This window comes from Pelophylax lessonae, assembly GCF_965119305.1.
Source record: "Pelophylax lessonae genome assembly, chromosome: 10".
NCBI classification, from domain to species: Eukaryota; Metazoa; Chordata; class Amphibia; order Anura; family Ranidae; genus Pelophylax; species Pelophylax lessonae.
The window spans coordinates 87,289,963-87,317,104 of NC_138777.1; the positions used below are offsets into that span (position 1 = coordinate 87,289,963).

At 41.9% G+C, this 27,142-nt stretch overlaps 1 long non-coding RNA gene across 1 annotated transcript in view; it reads left to right on the forward strand.

The window, feature by feature from the left end:
* The window catches only part of LOC309565002, a 403,393-nt gene that overhangs the window by 371,295 nt on the left and 4,956 nt on the right, over positions 1 to 27,142 (forward strand). The gene's annotated exons all lie outside the window — the stretch shown is intronic.

Sequence of the window (27,142 nt, forward strand, 5' to 3'; positions counted from 1 at the left end):
CAACAGTCTATGAGACAAACTCCTACAATATTCCAGCAGTCTGAAAAGTTGGAATTCATTTATCTTTATAGATTTCTTAAAGGGTATTGTTGATAAATATTTCTGTTCTAGTAAAGGAGCCTCTCCAACCTAGTCTGCAGGACAGAAACAGTATTTCCTCTGACCATTATCCTGTACAGGATTAATATTACACCTTTCCATCCACTCCAGAAGGGAAGCTTTATTGTCCTTATTCAGAGAAGTAATCCAAACCACGCTCTCTCTCAATCTCTACTGTTCCTTTTTTTTTTTTTTTCAAATATGAAGTTTATTGAGATAAACAAAAAAGGGATAACAACATGTTACACAGGAAACATCCACAGTAGACAAACTTCTCGCAATGCATGGCAAAATACCAAAAGAGGTAATATCGTCAAGAAGGCAAATGCATAACTGAGACTCTCGTAGGCATAAGAAGACAACAGAAGAAAAACATCCAAAGTGGGTCCCACTACGGTGGGCCAGTAAACTTAAACAACAGACAACAGTCAATACAGTGAAGGATATGACAGTCCTTAGCCAGTAAAGTCATACGCAAGTGGCACCGCATAGAGAGAAGATAAACCCCTATGAACGGTGCACATAGGGCGCCACTTGATGGCTAGAGGAGAAATAATAAGAGATAGAGAAGCAGTACAGTATGGTAGCGAGAGAACAGGGAAGGGCAGAGAAGAAGGAAAGGGAGGGGGGAGGTGATAGAGAAATACAGAAGAAAAAAGGACAAGGGGGAAAGGAAAGAGAGGGAAGAAAGGTGGGGAAGAATGGACGGGGAGGGGGTAGGGAGATGGTGGGCGCCGCGCCGGGACAGGCCCCCCAGGCAAGGGCGGCAACTCGGCGGAGTCTCAAGGGCACATCAGAGCTTTCCCCCTATCAGAGATGAGAAACACATTCCAGTATCCCCAAGTATTTTTGTATCTGTCTCGCTTGTGAAGCGCCGTGAGGGTTAAGTCTTCCATCTTGTTGATGTCCTCCAGTCTGCGCATACAATCCCCGACGGAGGGGGACCTGGTAGTCTTCCAATAGAGTGGGATGCAAGACCTCGCTGCCGACAGTACATGGGGCACAATAGACTTCTTATATTTCCGCATTGGGATGCTGGACAGTTGCAGGATATAGAAAGCCAGAGTATCAGGTATGGTATGGTCCGTGAGGTCCCTTAGGAGAGAGCCCACCGCCAAACAGAAGTCCCGTAATTTAGGGCAGGACCATAAAACGTGAAGTAAGGTGCCACATTCCTCTTGGCACCTCCAGCACAAGTCGGACGTACCCGGGAACATCTTACACAGCAGAGACGGAACCCTATACCACCGTGTCAACACTTTGTAATTAGATTCCTGTAACTTCGTACAGGTCGGAGTCTTTAGAGCGCAGGTGTAGAGGTTAGATCGTTGAGCTGGCGAGAGCATCAGTTGGAGGTCCCGTTCCCATTTGGAGATATACGCAGGGGTGGAGTCCTCTGGAGGAGTAACCAGTAAGGTGTAGGTTTGCGATAGAGTGTGGGGAAGAGTCCCTTCACCGGAGCAGAGAACTTTGTATGGCGTAAGTTCCCTGCAGAAAAGGTCAGGCGAAGGCAATGAGTGCAGGAAGTGGCGCAGTTGGGCCGCCTGCCAGAAAGTCAGAGCATAGGGACCAGAGGGGTCTGTCAGGTTTGCAAGTGAGGGCCAACCGTCCGCCTGTAGGAAATGAGTGGCCGAGCCCCGGTTTTGAGCCAGAAGGGACAGGAATTGCCGGTCCGATACACCTGGTTTAAAGGCTGGATTACCCAGCACTGGGAACAAAGGGGAGGTAGGGGAGGATACGACCGGATTGGAAAGGAGGGAGGCCATCACTGCCAAAGTAACACCGATTGTCGGGTGAGATTTAAGTGACGGTGGGCATGAATCTCGACACCAAGGCGCACCGCCCAGCGGGATTGGCGATTGGGCCTGTTCCAGCTCTACCCATAGTTTATTGTCCCCATGGTGCCGCCAGTCCAGCAGGCGGCTAAGATGGACTGCCTGATAGTATTTAGTCACATCGGGAAGAGCAATGCCGCCACACCGCTTGGGAAGGGACAGGAGGGAGCGAGCTATACGCGGCGGACCGGAGCGCCAAATGTAGTGCACGAACAAGGAGTGGAGCTGTCGAAAGAAAGGAGACGGCAGTCTTATCGGCAGGGCCTGAAGAAGGTATAGAACCTTGGGGAGAATCAACATTTTAACTAGATTACAACGCCCGAACCAAGAGTGAATACCTTTGGACCACACTGCTAGGAGCTGGCGGATGGTAACCAATAGTGGGGAAAAATTGAGGGCGTACAGGGTGGAGAGGTCAGGAGCTATACGGGTGCCCAGATACGTCAACGCCGATGAAGTCCAACGAAAGGGCAAGGATGAAGTCACCTGGGTCAGAAGGGCCGGTGGCATCGCCACCCCCATCGCCTCAGATTTACCCAGGTTGATCTTTAAGTTAGAACAGGAGCCGTAAAGGTCTAGCTCTCGGAGGAGGTTGGGGGCGGAGATCACCGGGCTGTTCCTTTTTTTTAATGACTGCTGGCTTCTAAATGAGTAGAGTTTTAAGTTTCCCTGAAATTCATAACGGTTATTCGGACAGTGCTTAGCAAAGTTCTTACATTATCTTTTCTATTGAGTACTTAGCAGGGTTTTCATGTAATATAATTTTTGGACTTTGTTTGAGTGTTGATGCTATATGATGTTTTTTTTTTTTTGTCACCCCTTCTGTTTGATGCCTTTCTTGATATAAGTCTGTGTGTAAATAAAGCTTGCCATTTAGCAGCATTAGGTTTTACTGCAGTTAATGGTAAGATATTCATAATCATGTTACATTACCTTTACATAAATATAATTCTGTCACGGATGGGGAATCCCTTTTTATTGGGGTCAGACTGGCTGACCAGAACTTGGTAGTAGTAGTTGAGGTTAGGCGGTGGCATAGGCCACAGTAGAGACACAGAGTGCTTTTCTGAGTCAAATGTATTAAGAGATTTGATTTTAATATTTTTTTTTATGGGATTTATTTAATAGGAAGTAAAAAAGGTTGGTTTTGTTTCAAAATTGTTGGTCTTTATTAGTTTATATATATATATAAAAAAAAGAAAAACACCAGAGGTGATCAAATACCAAAAAAAAGCTCTATTTGTGTGAAAAAAAAAATATATACATTTTGTTTGGGTACAGCATTGCATGACCGTGCAATTGTCAGTTAAAGTAGCGCAGTGCCGCATAGCAAAAAATGGCCTGGTCATGAAGGTGGTAAAATCTTCTGGAGGGCAAGTGCAAAAGGCCGTGTTTTTTTTTGTTTTTAATAACAAACATGTTGTACTTACCTGCTCTGTGCAGTTATTTAGCAAAGAGCAGCTCCAATCCTTCTCTTCTCGGGTCCCTAGCCAGCGCTCCTGGCCCCTCCCCCTTGCTGGGTGCATCATATAAACAGAGATCATTTATGCTTTGTTGTGATACAGTCACAATATCCCCAATGGAAATTCAGGTTTAATATGGCTCCAGACAGATGTAAAGAACACAACACCTAGAGACCCGATGTGACCCATGATGACCCAGCTACAATATCTCCAACAGCACCTCAGGTCTGCTCCATTCATATGGCACATAGCAGGCCTGAATAGCTGTTGGAGATATTGTGGCTGGGTCACCATGGGGTGCATTTAATCTCTATATATTGCCATCTGTCTGGAGCCATATCAAACCTGAATTGCCGTTGGGGATATTGTGATTGTATCACAGCAAAGCACAATTGATCCCTGTTTATTGAGATCTCTCCATCTGGTAAGGTGTGTGTGTGTGAGCACTTGTATCATTCACTTGGAGAACACTTATCATTCGGATCGATTCACAGTTTAATATTGTCCACTTTGGGACTTAGCGCACTCTATTCCACATTTATGGACTTTTTTTTTATTGATCTTTGATTATTTTTATTTTTTGCACTAATTTTATACATAATCCGTTGTTGTATCATTAATATGAATAGCTCCTTAAAGTGACAGCGCACCTATTTAGTGAGAAGTATGTTCTGATATCTAGTATTCGGATATTTCAGTGTTGCTGTTGTCACATGTATTAAATTTGTACACTAGATGCAGGGAATCTCTTTTTGGTTTTGCATATTGCCTCACTATGCTTAAACCTGTTCCTCTCCATCTCTCCATTCGCCAAATCCCATTCCAACTACCCTGTGAAAGGAAGATGATTGTACTTACCTATTTTGAGGGCGCTTCAGTCATATAGTCAGCTCCCTATGGTGGCTACATGGGAAAGGAAGGGCAGCCGACAACAGAGGCTCCATTGCATGCCTATGGGTGACATCACCGCCAAGGCATTTCAGCCATTGTTGGTGATCTCTCTTCTTCCCTGAAACCGGCTGCTGAGGAGATCACTTGCCCAGACCAGAGTGTCATGAGAATAGGTAAGTATAAACATCTTCCTTCTATAGAGTAGCTTGAAAAGGATCTCGAAAGGGAATGGGTGGGGGGGGGGGGGGAGCAGGTTTAGGCATAGTTAGGAAATAGCCTGAAATTTCCCTAAAAGTTAAAGAGCAACTCTAGTCAGATCCTGTAGATGGAACCAGAGATTTAAGTAGCTAATTTCAGAAGGCACAAACTATATAGGGTGTGTCCTCATGCCTTTTGATGTGCAGTTTAGCACTGACTTAGTGGTCTACACACAGTAATTATAAAGATGAAAGTGAGCTAGTAGACGGGCTGATGTGCCAAGTACACATGGACAGAAATTGAGATTTATGGAGATGTTTTGTTCATAAACCAGGAACAGAATGCCACCAGTTTGTTATGGTTGCAAAGTATTTTTTATTAGGATTAAGTTACAAATATAATGTATATGTTTTGTTATTGGTTTTCGATATTACAGTTAGAATTTTTTTGACTGCTTGGTTTATTAGTTGAAAGATAATTTTGTAAGTAGTTGGAATTGGCTGTGTATAGGAGTTTAGACCAGCTATTTAGCAGGATGGAATCAAAGAGTAATATACATAATATACTGATTCCACCCCCTTTATTTCACAATTTCCCTCATTGAAAATTTATTGCCCCTCTTCTGTATGATTTTAATGTGATACAATATCACAAAAGCCCTGATTTTTACATTTATACATACAAATATTACATGTATGGTTAAGTGCTGCAGAGTACTTAGGTAAAAAAAATGTGTGTTGCTTTGTCATCTGGCTGCTCTAACCCTCATGCTTAGGAATGTAAGCCTTCAGATCTGGCCAGCTGCAAGACACAGCCGAGTCTTAAATCACTTTGTGATCCAGTAATCTGTCTACAGCCCTAGCCGCTCTGAAGATTTAATAAATCGTGATGGATAGCAGTTAAGTCACCTTAGCGTTTGCTCCTTGCTTACTTAGAGGAGCCAAGTTTTGCAAGATGGTAATACTAGCAATACACACAAATGACAGCATTTGATGGAAAGACAGTATAGAGTGTGAACTTACACAAGGATGACAGAAATCAGCAGCACCTGCAAACAGACTGTGTTCCACAGAGAGAAAATACAGCTCAAAATATTGAGAAACATCATTAACCACAATTAAAGCACACAGTCGGTTAATGTGCGAGTTGGAAAACAGCAAGGTGCAGCACACTAATAAACATTCTTCAATATTTTAATGTATGACCACTTTAACTATGTTATGCTGCACCTTCATTACCCAGTCTAGGGTTGCACCTTCTTCATCAAGACTGCAGACCTAAATATTAAACAGGTGTGAATCTCATTTACATATATTCATTTCAGTTTGATTACAGTTTAAAGACATAACCTTGCTGCACACCTGCTTCAAATTTTGTAAACTGTGCTGGAAAAGCCAATAATGTAGCACAGCTCTGCAAATAACTTCACTGACTTTGTGATAATAACCCCTTTGCGCCTAAAGGTAAAACAAATGTTAATGCTTAAGCACAATTTTACAACTTTGACATGTTTTAGTAAAACTGTACATATCATCACAGCTACTTTGTGCATTCAGGTGGATTATACTGTGGTTAGGACAAATTGTGCTTTGGTGGTAAATGGTAATGGATAGCACCTTATTTTATTTTTTATCAAAGGAAAACTTGCACAAAATAGTAAAAATCATCTTCTTAAATGTAACTTTATATTTCTTGCTACTACCATAAACTTCCACCAAAGAACAACCCAACATAAAATCTCCTACTCCTGACGATGGCAGCAATACCAACCAGTATGTTTGTTGTTGTTTGTACCCGTAGTACAACCCAGAAAAAAATAGTGTCCATTTTGCTTTTTTATCCTACCTAAATGGTAAAATTTTTGTTACCCATACCTATTTAAAGGAAACTGACAGAAATAGGTACATCTCCCATGGTAATTGTTATCAACCAATGTGGCTTAAGGCCATCCCCAAAGGACAATTCCTTAGGATAAGACGTAATTGTTGCAGATTAGAGGACTTTCACAACCAGTCTAAGATCTTGAAAAAGCGTTTCTTAGAAAAGGAGTATCATGAGGAGAAACTTAATAAGGTTATTGATGAGGTTTCCAGAACGGAACGTCCCATTCACATCTTACTAAAGAAAAATCCAACACACCCCTCCGGGACCAATAATGGCCATCAAATGTCCTTCACTACCACTTTTTCAAACTATCATGCATTAGTTCAGAAACATTTTCAAAAACATTGGAAAGTCCTGAAGAATGACAGGATTTTAGAACATATCCTACCTGATCATCCTCACATTTTATTCCAAAAAACCCAAATCCTTAGGGATCTGATTGCACTGAAAGTAGTAAGCCGCATATTTACATAGTTACATAGTTTGTGAGGTTTGTGAGGTTGAAAAAAGACATCAGTCCATCCAGTTCAACCCATTTGAAGGTCTTAAGAAATTTTTTCTGTGTCATAAATGTAAAATGTGTAAGACCACTAGTGGTAAAACTTGTAGAACTAGATCTTTTACTTCATATAGAACTTTTAAGTCATACGACGTTGAACACTTTATCTCATATACTACTAGAGGCGTTGTTTAACTTTTAGAATGCACATGCAAGATTTAGTATGTGGGTAGAACTACTCGGCCACTGAAGGTAAGGATCAATGAACACATAAATAATATAGGTAAGGGTTACAAAGACCATAGCCTATCCAAATATTACTGCCTTCACCATAACAGAGACCCTTTCACATTAAAAGTTATAGGAATAGATTGCTATTTTCTCTATTGGAGAGGTAGCAATCTTGTGAGAGGTATTTTCAAATTTGAAACTCATTAGATTTATCAACTAAAAACCTATAAACAGCATTGCCTCAACATAGAGTAGCATTTTAACAGTTAATTTGCGTGTTATTTTTATTTATTAAATTATAATTTTTTATTTAAATTTCGTGTATTTTGTCCAGTATTTTTTATTATCCCTTTGCTGCTAATTCTCTTGCCTTTAATTTTTATGTTAATTTTACATTAACTTATGTAAAGGCTCCTCCAATGCAAGTGATGTTGCATAATGATTTAATTAAATTCAAGATTTTTAGTATAGAAATAACTTTTATTAGAATATTTGTTTTTTAACAAAAGACATGGTTGTATTATCCTATATATTTATCCTATTTGGTCAGGTATTTGGGGTGCAGTCTCAATTCACTTGGATGTCCTTACCCCTTTTGTATCATCTTCTAATAACCATTGGAAATGAATATGGAGTCAATAACAGTATGCTTTCACCATTGAGTGCAGATCGTTTTTTTGTCTTTTGTCTCTATTTGTGCTCTGGTGTTTGTTTACAGCGGACACCATTTTCCTGGGTTTTTTTATTGATTGCAGATCCAATCGTGTGACTGGAGCAGTCTATATAATAAATGTTGTTATGGCGACCCACTTTTATGCTCCTGTAGCCCCTGACAATGTGCTGTGACGCGAAATGCATAGACGTCACGTCATCATGCCCGCCAATGCCAGATGTCGGCGAGGCTGTTGCTGTTTGCATTCTCGTGTCAATTTTTAGCAATGTGAGTACCTTTCACTTTTTATATTAACATTCATTTAGCAGTATTCACGCTATGTGCCTCCTTTATCCTTCTACCTCTATGGTGGTCATTTGAGATACACAAGACCTGGGGATAAGATATTAGAAGCCAGTGGACACTATAGGTTGCGATCCAGTGGTCCTAACCCAGTTGGCTTTTGAACACCAGGAGGATTCAGTGTATTAAGCTAATTTGTTCTGAGTAATTGGGGATCCTATTGATCCAGTAAGAGGCTTTCAGTGTGGTGGAGGGTATGTGTCCATGTTTGAGTTAGTGTCCACGTGGTTTGGTGGCTTTGAATTGCACCCTAATATAATAGAAGAAATGGACTCTCTCTTTTCTTCACTTTTTCTGAGTTATATTTCTTTGTAACACATTGATCACTGATTTTTTATCTATATACTGATATTACTGCAGGATTAAAATTAGCATGTTTTTTACATTTATATAATTTTTGCACTGTATTGATAGAATTTGTTTCACCAGATAGCGCACTATTGTGTATATTTAACCCTGACACTGACCTTTATCAACCCTTGATCTAGGTATTTTTTTATTGTCTTATTTTTTTTTTTTTTTACACATAGTTGTTTTTTTTTTTCTCTCTGCAAGGAGAGAGAGAGAGATAAAATGTATCTCTTTCCAACATTCAGAGAGAGTAAACATAGGGGTGGGCTTCAAAGTGACTGATCACTATGATATCCAATCAGAGGCTGTCCCTGAACTGGGAGTTCCAGGTCCTGATTGTTAGTACGGGGCCTGGGGCTCACAGTGAGACCCCGTTCTCTGTGCTGGGAGCTGCTGCACAAAGACAGATATGCATATTTGCTGTCCTTCTGAAAAAAAGCCCAGTGCAGTGGGCCCGCATATTTGCGTATGCCTGGTGCCAAGGGGTTAAACAAAAATCAGACTTAGGTAAGTCTTAAAACATCATTCTATTATATAGAAACTCTTAAGGTGTATAAGTAAACTTCTGGACCAAATAGTAAGCATGGCTGTGTTAACCCATCGCTGCCCTTATAACACATATGTGTGTGGGGGGGGGGGGCAAAAAAGAGGGCTTCAACGCCCACACACCACACATATGCATCAACAGGGAACCAATTTTTCTGTGCTGAGATGGCCCACAGCACAAGAGTCCGAGCTGTCAAAGTCTTTTACAGTTCTCGCTCCCAACTCACAATTGGTAGCCAGCGGGATCAGCTTCCGATCAGTTGACCACTGTTACAGCTAATCACATTGGTCACGTTATCTCCGCTCCTTCCCGCCCCCAGGTGTTCAGAATCTTTTAAAGGGACACTGGGGTGGACGGGAAGGGGTTAATTATTTTTTGAGCATATTGGAATAGTATGCCTATTCTTTTGATAGAAACACAGGATAAATTATAAAAAGATTTGTATTCGGAAGATAATATAAGGCTACATGCACATGGGCTTATTACAGTAATCCCATTTATGCTGGATCTTTCTTTCAGGTGCTGTCAGAAAAATCCAGCATGAAAAATGCTCGGTCTAGCGCATGTGTGCGTTTTTTTTTTGGGTGGCTTGAATATTAATTCAATTGGCAAGTACACTTCTCTGTGAACGCAGGTTTGGAGCATGTTGTTAATGCTTCTAAACTCTGCTATAAAATACAAATCTAAATGCCGCAATGTGTACAAACACTTTGGCTAATGATGAACTGCATTCAGAGGCCTTTAAAAAGAATGCATCAAAAAGCAGTGTTTTTTCTGCCCTATTGACACAGACAGGGCATCTAGGTCCCACCCCCTGCTCTCTTCTTAAATAACTTGATTGCCAGCAGTGGGAGCCATAGATATTTGTTTTCAAAGTGTCCCATTTATACAGATCACAGTCCTTGGCTGGCCATACAGTGTGCAAATTTTGGCAAAGTTTTTTTTTTTTGCAATTTTGCAAAGTTCTCAAGGAACCGCCTAAAATTTGCTTATGGGGTGGCCGTGTCAGCCAACTCCCATGTGACATCCCTCGAATGAAAAATCAAGGAAGCAGGATGGAAAATGTGGAATGAAACGCAGCTGTATTCAATCAGATGCAGCTGCTGTTCAGGTATTTTGATAAGTAGCCCTGACAATAGTTGCAGTGGGAGATTCATCCATCTGTGCTATATAGTGTGGACAGAGGAGCCTATACGCTGAATGAAAAAAGCAACTATCAGAGTGAATAAGTCAATACATGAGAAAAAAGGATAGAGAATTGTTCTGCAAATCCCGATGACAGCCTGGTTATTTGCAAAGCAGTGAGCATCAACCCACTGGTAGGAACCCCTGCTTCCCTTCCACTGTGCTGGTTTTCTTTGGCAAGCCTAACTAAAACCCTCATCTACAGCCAGGGCCATCTTACCGAATGGGCACGCTGGGAAGTTGCCCGGGGGCCCCACTTGCCCGGAAGGCCCCACCTACCCAGTGACCCAGCCCCAGCCAAGCATTAGTTCGGATTCCTGCCGCCAAACTTAGCAGGTGGCAAGAGCCTGTCGGCCCTGCGCTGGCTGTGGAGGGAGAGCCCAAAACTGCAGGAATGCCTGTCTGTCTCCACGGGAAAAGGCACACACAGGACAGTCGAGCCTGACTCCTGTCCGTGTGTGTGTTCACCAGACCCAGCCGCCGAACTTGTAAGCTGTCATTAGCCGGGGACTGCTATACCAATAAATATCGCCTTATCGATAATTTGCATTTTTATTCTCGTGGCTGATTGTGTAGACAGGGCCCCAGTGCACTGCATTGCCCGGGGCCCTTTAATGTTCTTAAGATGGCACTGCCTACAGCCTGCAATGCCTGAAGTATATTTGAGTAACAGCACTGTGCATTGTAATTAAGCCTAAGGCTACGTTTTACATCTATGCAGGTTGTGGTTAATGCGTATTGCGGTGAGTTTTGTGTGTTTGAACACGCATTTTTTGGGGGGGCTAATAGGAAAGTATGATAGTTCTGTTCATGTAGTGTGTCTTTGATGTCATTTTATACTCCCTGGCACTAAAGTAGCATCAAAGCTGCATTAACCCTAACAATTACCGTTAGTCCTAACAATTACTGAATCTAACCCTAGCCCTTAACCTTAACCCTAGCCTCTAACCCTTAACCCTAACATTTACCCTAACTCTAACATTTCAACTTAACCCTTGCCCTGAACCCTTACATGCGACTTTGGACAAAAAGGTTCCTGCACTACTTTGATGCAGATTTGATGCTACTTTGATGCTATTTGAATGCCAGAGAGTGTGAAGTCACACTACATGAACAGAAATTCCATACTGTCCTATGAAATAAAAATGCAAAAATGAAGCGCTTAACAAAACGCAACAGGTTAATTATAGTCTATTACACGCAAAATGCAATCTGCTGCCAGGAAAAAAAGTCACTGACCATTTTCAAAAAACGCACTGGGTCAAAATGTATAAATGTGAACTAGATCCATAGAAAAACATGTTAAATGGACCATAGTGGATTTCTGCAAAACACACTAAAAAATGCATAGGTGTGAATCAAGGGTAAATGGCTCATGTTTCTAGGACTCTTCTCTCAGGCTCATTTATTTTTTCAAAGGTACCACGTTAATTTCTGTTGAGAAATATACTGTTTTTACTGACTGATCTTACCTTTTTTATTTATTTATTTTTATTTTTTTTTAAATTTAATTAGATTCCCCCTTTGTAAGCCATTTATATAGCAGGAAGATATAAACTGAAATCTGAAGCTAAACTTTCCAGATAACAGGAATATTCTTGGAATTTCTGAGTCATAACGTCTTTCCTGTTGCACACTTCAAATATTTTATCTATTAAAGTGTAAGACTGAAAATATTTCTTGCCTTAGCATGAGTCATTTTAAATTGATGTAGTTATACCTTATTAAATGGTTTAAAGAAAAAAAAAGTAATTGAATAAATCTTACCAAAATTGAGAGATTACTACAGCTTTCTTTAAACATTAGTTGTATTTACCCTAAAATATTATCATTTCTCTGACTTGTGAACCACCTTCAATAAAGATGTAGTTTAAAAACAAAAAAAATACATATTTGCAGAACAACTTGTATTTATTAAATTCAGTCTGAATAGAGCAAATTTGTTTTGTACTGCTTAGTGTGAATCTTCTTACATCAGTGCAATATGCACCAGAGCGATGAGGGCGCAGCTCATGTGCTCAGTTTCCTGCACTGTATGGCTGTCCTGTATTTAAATTTGCACTCTGAGAAACAGTTTTTTGGTATTTGCTATGCAAAAATAAATTACCTCTAGTGATAAAATTAACATCTTGAGAGTGGTGCTACATTAAAATGTTTGCTTTCATTAACTTCAGAGAATACTGTGAGCGCCATACTTCTGCTACTGAAACACTGAAGCAGTTATGGCGATAGTATCATGATAATAGTTGGTCACTCTCCACCTCATCTATTCTTGAAAAGTCTTGCATTATTATCACAGAACGTGAGGTGTTATGTGAATGTGTGTAAGTGGGGGTGGGTAATAGAAGTCCCTTTGTCCAATCACAGAACAACTTGTATTGTGCGGATAGAATGCAACGTGTTTTATGAATGGTCAAGTTGGAGACCTAGCAACCACGATCATCACTATACTATATTTGGAACATTAATCTCTCCAAGATTTTTAAAAGTAAAAGTTTGAACTAACTCAGCACCACCTGGACATGGCACAGCTTTCATTAGCAGTAATTTTTTTTTTTTTTTTTTTTTTGCATAGCAGATGTCCCAACGTTTTTTGAGAATTCAGCATTACCAATGGAAACATGCAGGTTCATTTAGACAGGAATTTCATTTTAACTTGTTTTGACAATGTGGACTTTACTTCCTATAGTATAGGTTCTAACTAATATTTTTCATATTTGTACTGTTAATATAATACATTTAAAGTTCATCTCAAACCCACTAACCTTATTATGGTTAAACACATGGTAAACTCATACTGTGCTTCCACTTATATGTGGTAAATGGCAGTGACAGACTCAAGCAACTACCACAAATGTGTTCACAGTGGTGTCACTAACCTGCTGCTGCCACCAGTGTTTGATGGCGGTGCACTCAATGAGATTTTCCAGCTTGCAGGACTACAGTCAGCTGACTGAGAATGATTGACACTGTGGTTAAGAAAACTCCACAGTTTACCCTTTACACACAAATTTCTACAAGCACAAATCTAGCAAAAATACAAACCATTCACCGCAATCACTGTAAGTCTGAGAGCTAAGAAATGTCTGTAATACACACTTTCATACAGAGAAATATTTCAGCGATTATAGTATAGTAGCACCCTTTAAAAAGACAGCAATTCTTTACATTTTGGGTCATTGCATTAGAGATAAGCATAACGATTTTAAAATATTGCCTAATAAAAGAGAAGGAAAACTGTACAGAAAAAGATATAACAACAGAAAAGAGACAATAGAAAAACAGTAAAACAAAAGATATTAAGCATGAAGAATACTTAACAAAATCCTAGGTTCTTTGGGTTTTAGAGTTCAGTCAGTCAAGCATAAAATTGATCTGAGATTTCATTCAGTCATTGGCCCTCAAGAAAATGACTCTTTGTAATTTGATGGTAAAGTAGGGTTGTCAAGCTGCACATGCAGATCTTTTTGAACCTTCTAGAGCAGTGTTTCTCAACATTTTTTTCAGTTGAGGCACCCTTTAAAATTATAGACAATCTCAAGTCACTCTTTAAAATTATGGACAGTCTTAAGGCATCCCATTCTAAAATTTAAAAAAAAGATTCTAATAGCTTTATGCAATGTAGCAACATCCACACGTAGGACACCCAACATTTAAGATGATTTATTCTTCCAAAGCAAATACACTTTTGCACTCTGGTACTGACTTGTATTCCAATGTTTCTCTTCTCCCTCAATTTCTCTCCATTAGTCAGCTAATATCATCCCAGTGCTGAGGGAGAGGGTCAAACAAGAATACTGTGAAGGCAACAGACATCCTCCTTATAAAATGATGATGTCATTGGTTGTTAAGATGCTAGAGAAAAAGAAGAAAAAAGAAAAAAAAAAAAAGATGCTAGTATCTAGAAAGTTGTAATGGTGCAAAATGAAAACTTGTGGCTTTGTGTAACTAAAAGGCAGGCTTGATCCACCTGCTGGCTTGTATACTATTTTGATAAATGTTTAGGCATTTTGCCTAAGTCACCCCTGAAGAAACCTCAAGGCACCCTGGTTAAAAAAGGCTGTTCTAGAGCATGTCACTGAGCCTTCCTACCCAATCTCAAGGTATAAAGAGTGGAAAAGAGAAGTGCTGAAATAATACAGTACCTTGAAAAAGTATTGATACCCCTTGAAATGTTCCACATTTTGTCATGTTACAACCAAAAATATAAATGTACGGTATTTATCCGTGTATAACACGCACCAGTGTATATCACACACCTCAATTTTGAGAGGGACGTTTCAGGAAAAAATCTTAAATTTGAAATAAAAACTTTGAACTCAGAACTTTTTTAAAATCAAATGCAGCCTCACCAGTGCCCATGAATGCAGCCTCAACAATGCCCATGAATGCAGCCTCAACAATGCCCATGAATGCAGCCTCACCAGTGCAGTGCCCATGAATGCAGCCTCAACAATGTCCATGAATGCAGCCTCAACATTTCCCATGAATGCAGCCTCAACAGTGCCCATGAATGCAGCCTCAACAATGCCCATGAATACAGCCTCAACAATTTCCATGAATGCAGCCTCAACAGTGCCCATGAATGCAGCCTCAACAATGCCCATGAATGCAGCCTCAACAATGCCCATGAATGCAGCCTCAACAAGGCCCATGAATGCAGTCTCAACAGTGCCCATAAATGCAGTCTTACCAGTGCAGTGCCCATGAATGCAGCCTCACCAGTGCAACGCCCATGAATGCAGCCTCACCAGTGCAGTGCCCATGAATGCAGCCTCACTAGTGCAGTGCCCATGAATGCAGACTGAATGCAGACTTACCAGTGCAGCGTCAAAGCAGCCTCGCCAGTGCAATCTTCATCAATGCAGCCTCGCCAGTACCCGTTACACAGGGGAGATTACACAGAGCGGGTATCTCCCACTTACCCAGCGGTCTCTGTCATCTGAAGTCCCGCCTCCTGGACCTGCACTTATGATAAACATCACACATCCCAGCATTTGGCCAGTGTACCATTTATCATAGGAGGCGGGACTTCGTATGACAGCAACTGCCGGGTAAGCGGGAGTAATCCAGCGACGCTCGCCCTTCCTTCCCCTTGGCCCTGCCCACCCCCCTCTGCCACTCTGTGCGCCCTCCCCCAATTGCCTTTTTTTTATATCGGTTGTGACGAGACCAACCTCGCCACATTGCATTGGAGGAGCCTGGTTGCCCGCCTGCTGCCTTTGGGTTATGGCCCGCAGCTAAAGGGTTAATTTTACGGTGCAGAAGGATTTATTTCTCCCTTTCTGCACAGCCATTCGGTAGATTCTATCTACCGAACAAACAGCCCCTGGTTCTAATTCGTATGGATTTGGTGAATGCAGGGTGACCAGGAGGGTGTTGAACACTGAAGATATGGTTTGGACTACTACAAATGGGACAGTCATATTCAAGAATAATGTCTCCCTTGTAATATGAAGATTTTTGTTCCCATTTGCCATGAGCTCTCTGAACAGGAAGTCAACTCCTAATATGGTCATTACAGGAAGTTCTGAGGAGACGGGCTGTCTAAGGTGGCTCCCCATTCACCTTTTGTCAGGTGTGCTAATGACCTCACCTGTCTGCTAAGGGAGGTATTGACACTCAGAGTAATGTGTATTGAGGGCTCGTTAGGGAACCATTGTTCTGTGTCTGACTATAGTTTACATTGATTGCCCCCTGGGGCTTCTGTCTCCTTGCATTGGTCTGGAGAGGACCTTATGGGGGACTGCAGGTACTGTGCAATTGACCAATGGGAAAGCGGTTGTTGGGGGGAGGATGTTCCAATTTCGGTATAAAAGTGTGCTGTGTTCTTCCAATAAATGTTGTTGCTGTTCCTGTTTTACCCTCAACTCGGAGCTTTGTCTCGTTCTTGGGGGGATTCACTGTATGCTGTTGGAGACTGATTGCTAGGAGTGTAAGCTGATGTATGCTTTTCCTGTTCGTCTGCTATCAGCTATTCGTGAGGTTCCAGGTTGGAGTGCTATTTTGTATCCAGTTCGGGAGTTTGGTGTCCTGCAAGTAGCTGTGCCTGTAGCTCTGGACGGGGAAGATCTCCTAAACGGATTTTAACCCCTTGTCTGCTGAAACGGTCCGTTACATCGGTATATAACACGCACGAATGTTTTGCACTCAATTTTCAGGAGGAAAAAGTGTGTGTTATACGCCATTAAATACGGTATTTTATTGGGATTTTATGAGCTAGGCCAACACAAAGTGGCACATATCATAAGTATGGCACAACTGGAAACTTGCCAAGACATGGCCGTCCACCTAAACTGACAGGCCAGGCAAGGAGAGTATTAATCAGAGAAGCAGCCAAGAGGCAGTTTGCGAGAAGTTTCTGAGAAGCCATGTGGAGGACACAACAAACATGTGGAAGAAGGTGTTCTGGTCAGATGAGACCAAAATTAAACTTTTTGGTCTTAAAACAAAACACTATGTGTGGCGGAAAACTAACTGCACATCACCCTGAACACATCATCCCCACTGTGAAACATGGTGGTGGCAGGATCATGTTGTGGGGATGCTTTTCTTCAGCAGGGAAAGGGAAGCTGGTCAGAGATGATAGGAAGATGGATGAAGCCAAATACAGGGTAATCTTAAAATACATCCTGTTAGAGTCTGCAAAAGACTTGAGACTGGGGCGGAGGTTCACCTTCCAGCAGGACAATGGCCCTAAACATACAGCCAGCGATACGATAGAATGTTTTAGATCAGAGCATATTCATGTGTTTGAATTGCCCAGTCAAAGTCCAGACCTAAATCCAATTGCAAATCTGTGGCAAGACTCTCCATCCTGTCTGACAGAGCTTGAGCTAGATGTGCAAAGCTGGTAGAGACATACCTAATAAGAATTGCAGCTGTAATTGCAGGGAAAGGTGATTCTACAAAGTATTGACTCAGGGGAAGCTGAATACAAATGCTTACCACACTTTTCAGATACTTATTTGTAAAAAATTCTGAAAACCATTTATCACTTTCCTTCCACTTCACAATTATGTGCCACTTTGTGTTGGTCTATCACATAAAATACCAATAAAATATATTTACATTTTTGGTTGTAACATGACAAAATGTGGAAAATTTCAAGGGATACGAATACTTTTTTGAGGCACTATATAATAATATGGCAAACCCTTCCACATAGTAAATTTTCTACATACAGCCATATTTCAATTTTACTACATTCCACAATCTAGTGACCCATATTTTATTGTGCCTTACAATGGTTGTAAACCCTTCCATATAGCCAGTGAAGTGACTAGCTTCAGGTGATACCCAGAGATGAAACAAATCCTCCTTTATAAGTTGTATCTGTTTATCTGATGCCCGCTCTCCTCTACATCTGTTCAAGGTGCAGAATTATTACAGCTTGCCAGAGCTTTCAGAATGCAGGGGGGAGGGAGTTTAAATTACATGCTACAAAGCTCAGTACGAAGAGCTGAGGGCTGGTTGGAGGGAAGATACACCCTTTCCCCACAGTACACAGGAACAGAGCTGAGGCTGTCAATCACAGGCAGTGTGCTGGAGCTCCCTCCTGTGTTGCCTTTTTGTCTCTAGGTGTTGGGAAAACTTGTCAAAAGTAGCTCATGCAGATTGCAGGGGAAGGCAACAGACATACCTGTAAATGACACTTAGGTTCTGGATTGAGACAAGTACACACTATAGAGGGATATGCTCATGTTCAAGGTTTACAACCACTTGAAATGCTCTCACAAGTTGAATAACACCAAACTTGGTATTATTATTATGTGTATTCTCCTTAAAAGATAAAATGAGTCTGATTAGCCTACTTTATCGTATAACTTGCTGATTATTCTGGATAGTCTTCTAAACTCAGATAAAGACAACAAGAAAAGCGCTCTAAGTGCAGACAAATATATTGTAAAATAAGAAAAATAGGTGTAGCAACTCACAAGATGTCTTTGCATCAAATATGATATGAAGCTCTTCTAGGTGGTGCCATCTATCCACACTACAGGCAGTATACACTGAAACACCGTACGTCACATGGGAGGAAGAGAGCTTGCTATCTCTTAGCGGCGTCCGGGGAGGCAACTGCAGTGTGGAGATGGAGACTTTTATATAGAAGTCCCCCCCCCCCTTTTTTTTTTTTCTTTTTCTTTGAGATTTCCCCTTCCTCTTCCCCCTCCCCAGTCTTGTAGTTTTGCATTCACCCTTCATATGCCAGTGTTTTTTTTAGCGCTCTACATTGGTATGTTTTCTAAACTCAGATACATTCTTTTTTTTAAATTCTTTTTATTTCAATATGTGCATAAAAACGAACATTCCAAACGACTCAGATACATTCTTATTATTGATGTAGCTTCATGAGATCAAGATTCATTAAATGTGTGTAAATTTTTATCTGCAATGTCCAGACAAGAATGTAGATTTGAAAGTTACCAGACATGGTAACATTACGCCATGTAATTTGTGTTTTCTTTTGTAGAAAATGTTTTTTCAACTTGAGCCACGTAAAGTGGACCTTCACTCTCTAAATTGACTGTGCATCTTTGCGCTCCCCTGACCTTCCATCCCTCCCCCCAGAAAGAAAAAAAGTAAATTATTTTGTTTTCTTCCATCATTTACTTTTTCTCTATTTTTTTCCTGTCTCGCCCCCTGGGTGCCATTCTCACCTAGACGAGAACGATATCTACAGATTTAAGAAGCCAGGATACTTCAAGTCCTACTCACAGAAGCCAGAGGAGGGCAGGCCTGGTACACTTCATCATGGAGCTGGGCTGCCTGAACCAGGGAGCGACACCTGGCACCCAATGATCACAGAGCCAGAGATGGCAGAAATACAATCATTTTTAAAACCTAGGGTTGTGTAAACATTCTGTGATTGGAAGTCTAATAGGCCTTATTAGCAGATCTCTGGTTATCTGTGGCAATTCATGACAGTTTCTGAGGCTGAATAGAAATCATTGGGAGTTTCCAGACCCTCTAAGAAATGTTTACACAATGTACAAGGCTTGTCTGTTGAATGGAATCCAGGAGGCCTGAAGAGCTAAACAAGTTCTTACAAAGATTTTTGTTTTGATTTCTTAAATTGGAAAGAATATTTCAGGGTTCAAATTTTTAGAATGACTCCCCATTGGAGGCCCAGGCCACGTTATTATCAGACTTGTGATTGTCTTATTGACATTTTATGACATTTTTATTGTTGTCATTTGTACTGTTGATGACATTTACCCTGACTTCCTGTCCCAGTGACACCATGCCATACCTTTTTGGAAAAAGGAAGTGAGAGGCAATCTCCCCAGGGAAGAGACCACACCAAAAAACCTGACAGAATTTCTAACTGTTCCTCGCTGACTTAGCAGTTATCATCCCTGCTGATTGATAGCTTTAGGAAGATCATTTACAGCACATGGTAGCCAAAGAGTATATTTCTGATTGCACAATGTGTGTAATCTAAGCTTGAAAGGTTTTTTTAGTGACATTCTAGGAGTGTTTAATACATCACTGAGTCAGAATTTTCCAGACATTTGCATCAGGTTGTGGCTGCAGATATCACATAACTGTAATGAAGTTAAGGCAATGACTGAGTACCAGACTCCCCCTGTTGACCAATCTAATAGGAGGCAGCAATAGCTGGGTAAACGTGGCTAGTTCATTTTAAATTACCCTGCATATCTGTAAATATACAGACTAGGGCTATTAAAGCATACATTTTTTTGTGAATATCCAGAAAAAACAAAAAACAAACAAACAATCTATGTGGTCAAATTATGCCCACCTACTGCCTCCTAATATCTGAAGCAAGTTTGTCAAGTGAAATTAAAATATTAGATTGACATTTAAAATGCTTTAGTATTCCAAGAGCAAAAGAAGAGGGATGTGTTTGCTTAATTTTATTATAGTGCCAAAACTCTATTGAGCTGAAGGATTCCTTTATTTTAATATAAACCAGGTCTAAATATTTTATTTGAAACTATGCTTACAGTAGGTTAAATGTTTATTCTTAAATAAACCTATGTGGAGTACTAACACGAATCACTTTTACACTCATAGAAAAGAGATTATTAAAAATAATAATATGTATTTACAATAACAACTGTAATGTTACTGAAGGGCTGGGGTGGGGAATGTACGGGCCGCAAAAATATTTGGTCTGGCCCGCGTGATATACCCGCTGTCATCTGAGCTGTCAGAACGGAGCCGGTGCTTCCTGTATAGTTCCGGCTCTGTCCTGACAGTCTGAGTCACAAGCGGAGTGATATCAAATAAATCACCGGGATCGGATGTCTTGCACCCGAGGGTTCTTAAGCACTTGCCGACCACCGCAAGTAAATATACTGCGGCGGTCAGCCCCAGCCAGGCAAAGTGACGTACCGATACGTCACTAGCCTGTCACCGGCTTGTGAGCCAATAGCGGGCGAGCGCGTGCCCGCTGAGGCGCGCGCCCGCCGCGGCTCGTTCACTGAGGAGTCCGTGCGTGTGACCGGCGGACCCGATGTCCGCCGGTCACTCGCGATCGTCGGTAGAGAGGGAGAAAGGCAGGCGGCTAATGTAAACAAGCCGCCTGTCATTCTCCCCTGTGTAAAAATGGAGATCAGACGGTTCTACTATGTAGAACCGTTGATCTCTGTTTTTACAATAGTAGACCTGTCCCATCACAGTTAGAAACACGCCCCTAGGACACACTTAACCCCTCCCTCTCCAATACAGTTAACCCCTTCCCTGCCAGTGTCATTGTTACAGTAACAGTGCATATGTATAGCACTGATTACTGCAGTAATGTCACTGGTACCCCCAAAAGTGTCAAAAATGTCAGTCAAGGGTCCAATCTGTCCGCCGCAATGTCGCAGTCCCGCAAAAAAAATTGCAGACCGCCGCCATTACTCGTTAAAAAAAAAAAAAACACCAAAAATGACAAAAATCTTTCCCTTTGTTAGTAAACGCGATAACTTTTGCGCCAAATCAATCAAAATACGCTGTTTGCGATTTTTGGGGACCACATACAAGACTTTAGTAATGAAAACGGTATTATTAGTAGGAATCAGCATGGATTCATGAAAAATTGTTCTTGCCAAACCAATCTATTAACCTTCTACGATGAAGTGAGCTGCCACCTAGCTAAAGGTAAGCCTGTGGATGTGGTGTATCTGGACTCTGCAAAGGCCTTTGACACCGTTCCCCACAAACGCATACTGTACAAACTAAGGAAGGTAGGTATAGACCATATGGTGAGTACCTGGATAGAGAACTGGCTCCAGGGGAGAGTACAGAGCGTGGTGATTAATGAAGAGTACTCGGATTGGGCGGGTGTGGAAAGTGGGGTCCCCCAAGGTTCTTTCCTGGGGCCAATCCTGTTTAATTTATTCATAAATGATCTAGAGGAGGGGATATCAAGTACAATTTCAGTATTTGCGGATGATACTGAACTAAGCATGCCAATATCTTCTATGCAGGATGTGGAAACCATACAAGCGGATCTGAACAAAATAATGGGGTGGGCAACTACATGGCAGATGAGGTTTAATGTTGAAAAATGTAAAGTAATGCTCTTGGTCGTCAGAAATACGAAAGCAAGCTACTCACTAGGGGGGGGGGGGAACCTCTGGGTGGGTCTAGGATGGAAAAGGACCTGGGGGTACTGGTAGACAACAGGCTTGGAAGTGGCATGCAATGCCAAGCCGCTGCAAGCAAAGCCAACAGAATGCTGGCATGTATAAAAAAGGGGATTCACTCCAGAAATAAAGAGATTATTCTCCCACTCTACAAGACTCTGGTCCGTCCACATCTGGAGTATGCTGTCCAGTTCTGGGCACCGGTCCTCAGGAAGGATGTGCTGGAACAGGAGAGAGTCCAGAGAAGGGCAACAAAAAAAATTAGGGGAATGGAGGGCATCGGCTATGAGGAAAGACTACAAGCACTGAACTTATTCTCTCTGGAGAAGAGACGATTGAGGGGGGATATGATATCAATGTACAAATACAGTACTGGCGACCCTAGCATAAGGAACAAACTTTTCAGAGAAAGGGAATACAATAAGACACGTGGCCACTCACTGAAACTTGAGGAAAAACGGTTTAACCTTAAAATACGTAGGGGGTTCTTCACTGTCAGAGCAGTAAGGATGTGGAATTCTCTTCCACAAGCAGTCGTTTCAGCAGGGAGCATCAATAGTTTCAAAAAACGATTAGATGGGCACCTTAAAGACCACAACATACAGGGGTATACAATGCACAGTTAACAGCAAACACACACACACACATCATAGGTTGAACTGGATGGACTGGTGTCTTTTTTCAACCTCACAAACTATGTAACTATGTAACTCCGCCTGTGACTCAGACTGTCAGGACTAACTGAGAGAGGAAGCATCGTCTTTGCAGCATGCTTCCTCCAGCGCGGCGCTGCTCCTCACACTCGAGCCAGCATTTACAGCCAGCAGCAGTACCAGCCAACACAGTACCAGCCAGCACAGTACCCACAGCAGCAGTACCAGCCAGCAGTACCCTCAGCAGTACCAGCCAGCATTTCCCCACCAGCAGTACCAGCCAGCTGTACCCACCAACAGTACCAGCCAGCTGTACCCACCAACAGTACCAGCCAGCAGTACCCACCAGCATTTCCCACCAGCAGTACCAGACATCAATACCAGCCAGCATTTCCAACCAGCAGTACCCACCAGCATTTCCCACCAGCAGTACCAGCCATCAGTACCAGCCAGCATTTCCCACCAGCAGTACTCGCCAGCATTTCCCACCAGCAGTACCAGCCATCAATACCAGCCAGCATTTCCGACCAGCAGTACCAGCCAGCATTTCCGACCAGCAGTACCGACCAGCAGTACCAGCCAGCAGTACCCACCAGCATTACCAGCCAGCAGTACCAGCCAGCATTTCCTACCAGCAGTACCAGCCAGCTGTACCCACCAGCAGTACCAGCCAGTGATTCCCACCAGCAGTACCAGCCAGCAGTACTAGTCAGCATTTCCAACCAGCAGTACCAGCCAGCAGTACCAGCCAGCAGTACCTGCCAGCAGTACCAGCCAGCTGTACCCACCAGTAGTACCAGCCGGCTGTACCCACCAGCAGTACCTGCCAGCATTTCCCACCAGCAGTACCAGCCAGCTGTACCCACCAGCAGTACCAGCCAGCAATTCCTACCAACAGTATCAGCCAGCAGTACCAGCCAGCAATACACACAGGGATACCAGCTAGCAGTACCCGCCAACAGTACCCACCAGCATTTTCCACCAGCACTACCTGTCAGCATTTCCGACCTGCAGTACCCACAGCAGTACCAGCCAGCAGTAACCATTAGCAGTACCAGCCATCTGTACCCACCAGCATTACCAGCCAGCAGTACCCCACAGCAGTACCATCCAGCTGTACCATCCAGCAGTACCTGCCAGCAGTACCAGCCAGCATTTCCCACCAGCAGTACCTGCCAGCAGTACCAGCCAGCATTTCCCACTAGCAGTACCTGCCGACAGTACCAGCCAGCATTTCCCACCAGCAGTACCAACCAGCTGTACCCACCAGCAGTACCCACAGCAGTACCAGCCAGCAGTACCCATCAGCAGTACCCGCCATCTGTACCAGCCAGCAGTACAAGCCAGTGGTATCCACCAGCAGTATAAGCCAGCATTTCCCACCAGCAGTACCAGCCAGCATTTCCCACCAGCAGTACCAGCCAGCACTAACCACCAGCAGTACCAGCCAGCTGTACCCACCAGCAGTACCAGGCAGCAGTACCAGCCAGCAGTATCAGCCAAGAGTACCCACCAGCAGTACCCACCAGCATTTCTTACCAGCAGTACCAGCCAGCAGTACCAGCCAGCTATACCCACCAGCAGTACCAGCCAGCAGAAACTGCCAACAGTACCCACAGCAGTACCAGCCAGCATTTCCCACCAGCAGTACCAGTCAGTAGTACAAGCCAGCTGTACCCACCAGCAGTACCCACAGCAGTACCAGCCAGCATTTTCCACCAGCAGTACCAGCGAGCTGTACCCACCAGTAGTACCAGCCAGCAGTACCCACCAGCAGTACCTGCCAGCAGTACCAGCCGGCATTTCCCACCAGCAGTACCAGCCAGCTGTACCAGCCAAGATTTCCCACCAGCAGTACCAGCCAGCAATAACCACCACCAGCCAACAACCCGTTGCGTGTAGGAATATCATCAATACCAGCTAACATCACACACCTCACCAAATAGAAGCAGTTCCAGCCATCACATTAGGGGTGAGTTAATTAAATGTTTGACCAAATATAACAGGCTAATTTTTAAGTCGATAATTTTGTACAGCCCCTGAATGATGTTTTTAATATCCAAATGGCCCTTGGCAGAAAAAACATTCCCCACCCCTGCTGTAGCGGATGGGAGCCTGATTGGAGTGTTCACTGGATATCCTGTGACGTTTGTGCTGGTTTATAATTTTACCAGCCTGGGGCTCTGGTGAGTGATATTTAGTGTGAGTGGTAAGAATTTTTTGCTTAAACTTTATTTATTTATTTATTTATTTTTTCAATTGTGATGACACATACAACAGATGGTCCTTTTTATGGTGTCACTTTGGGACTTTTTTCTTTGATATAGTTTTGCTCACTTTGCATCAGTCACTTTATACTTTTTATTTGTATTGCACTTTATTTTGCACCTAGCACTTTTTATTATATATTGCACATTTATAATATTTATTATATTTTTTGATGCTTTATTAGTGCGTTACACATATGGTATATGATTTATGTTGTTTATCCATACTTTAATTGAGCATATTTAGTTAGGTATGGGGAATCAGCGCTACTCACTAAAACAATTCCTCTTTTGATTTATTCATTGGTTCAAATTAATTAGGGCTGCAGTGGTCCATTACTTTAAGGTTTTTTTCTATTTTATCTTTGACGCTGTTACCCTAATAGATAGTGTTTCGGTAGCTTGTCAGGTCTGTGTACTGGTCTACATGTTTTACATCAGTTGTAGGTAATGTTTTAATTTTAAAAAGAGGAAGGAAGCTTGTAGGACTTTAGATAAGGCACATGATGCTGTGTGCCTCCATCCCTATTTATATAGAAAAAAGAAGGGGGGAGGGGGAGGGAAGGAACAAATTGGGACTTTGTATGAGGTGTGTCACTATACTGATTGGTAACGTATACCATGTGTATGTTTTACTGCCAAAAAACAGAAAAAAATATAGAACAACTAATATTTATTGAAAAATCAATTATAGGTTGTAGATAAAAATAAAGCATATTGCAAATATAGGTAAAACATCATGGTTTGAGACCGTACAAAAACAATAGTTACAGTTTAGGAACATTGGATATACATCATAGTTGGAACAGTATATAAAAGAGAAAATCCATGAAAAGATGAATATGGTCATAACCCACTAACGTGGGTGTAGCCATCTTGAACTGATTGTGAGCAAAGTCACGTTAAGATAAAGTACATAGTAATAAATAAACACATATAATAACAAAGCGATTGCATTCTTATTGCTCAACACATTTCGTGACATAGTTATCACTTCCTCAGGAGCAGTGCAATCGATGTATAATACAGCTCGCAATGTTGGCACATGTATGAGGGGCTGGCTAGTGGCGTCTCCTCAATGTTTTAATGTAAAATTTATGGATTGTTAGCAGTGAAGATCCTGATTGTCCTGAGTTATGAGTTGTCAAGAGCCTACAATCTAAAATAGTACATATAAGATACCACATACTGTATACCAGAACTTATTACTCTAATAGTGTGTTACGGAAGTGCATTTACCATGAGGCACAGTAGGTTTTTATCAATAGGTATAATAGAAAAATGTTGCGCTGTCCACAAATAAGTGTAAAATAAATTCCTTAGTGCATAGCATATTTAACAAAGTGCAAATTTGCATCAAACCATTATTAAATAAATAGAATTCATATATTCAACGACTGCAACTGGAGGATGCCCCAGTGACGATGTCTCTTACGATAAAACATACGTCGGGCAGAGGAAATATCGGTGATGTCAGCACGCCCACTGGGGCGCCAGATGCTGTCAGTTGTAATGAATACCTGTTTTTAACTTTCCTTTTTAAGTACATGTCTTTTTAATAAACCAATAATTTTGAGGATGTTGCGCAATTAAGTATTCCTTCCCTCTCTGTGTGCACTCTGTTCCTCTGGCCTTTGTAGGATTGACAATTGGCTAAATGATGTCTGACTGAGGAGATTGGGAGAGCGTATCCAAGTATTTGAACTCTGCACGGGCCTGCCTGCTAAGAGCCATTCTTTGTATCCGGAAGGCATATATACTAAGGCAGTTTCAGACCTGTAAGGGTGAGATCTTGTTGTATGAGGCTAATTCTTTTGTCTTAGAGTGGAGCACCTCTGGGTGACAATTCATAGCACAGATTAATCGGTTTCTGGGACTATTTTCATGTTTTATTATTATTTGTTTACATTGCACTTTAATGCTTGAATGATAAGACTATTAGACCGCATTCACATTGATCCGACTTGTCAGGCGACTTGTCAGCCTGACAAGTCGCGGTCCGTCACGCTCCCATTGTGTAGTACAGGAGCCGTTCTAATAGGAGCGACACAAGTCGCTCCGACTTAGAAAAAGGGTCCTGTACTACTTCGGGCGACCTAAGGGCGACTTGCATAGACATTAATTTTATGAAGTCCGTGCAAGTCGCGCTGCACGCGACTTCACAGGTCGCCCCCTATGTCGGAGCGACCTAGTGTGAACCGGCACTTACAGTCGTTAAATAAATATTAATTATATTTATTTATTTAATAATGGTTTGAAGCACATTTACGCTTTGTTATATTATACTATGCACTAAGGAATTTATTTAACACTTATTTGTGGACAGCGCAACATTTTTTCTATTATATTTGTCGATATTGGTATGTGCAATAGGCACATGTTTGCAAGAGGCAAAGAGGTGTATTTTCTTTTAAAAGTAATTTT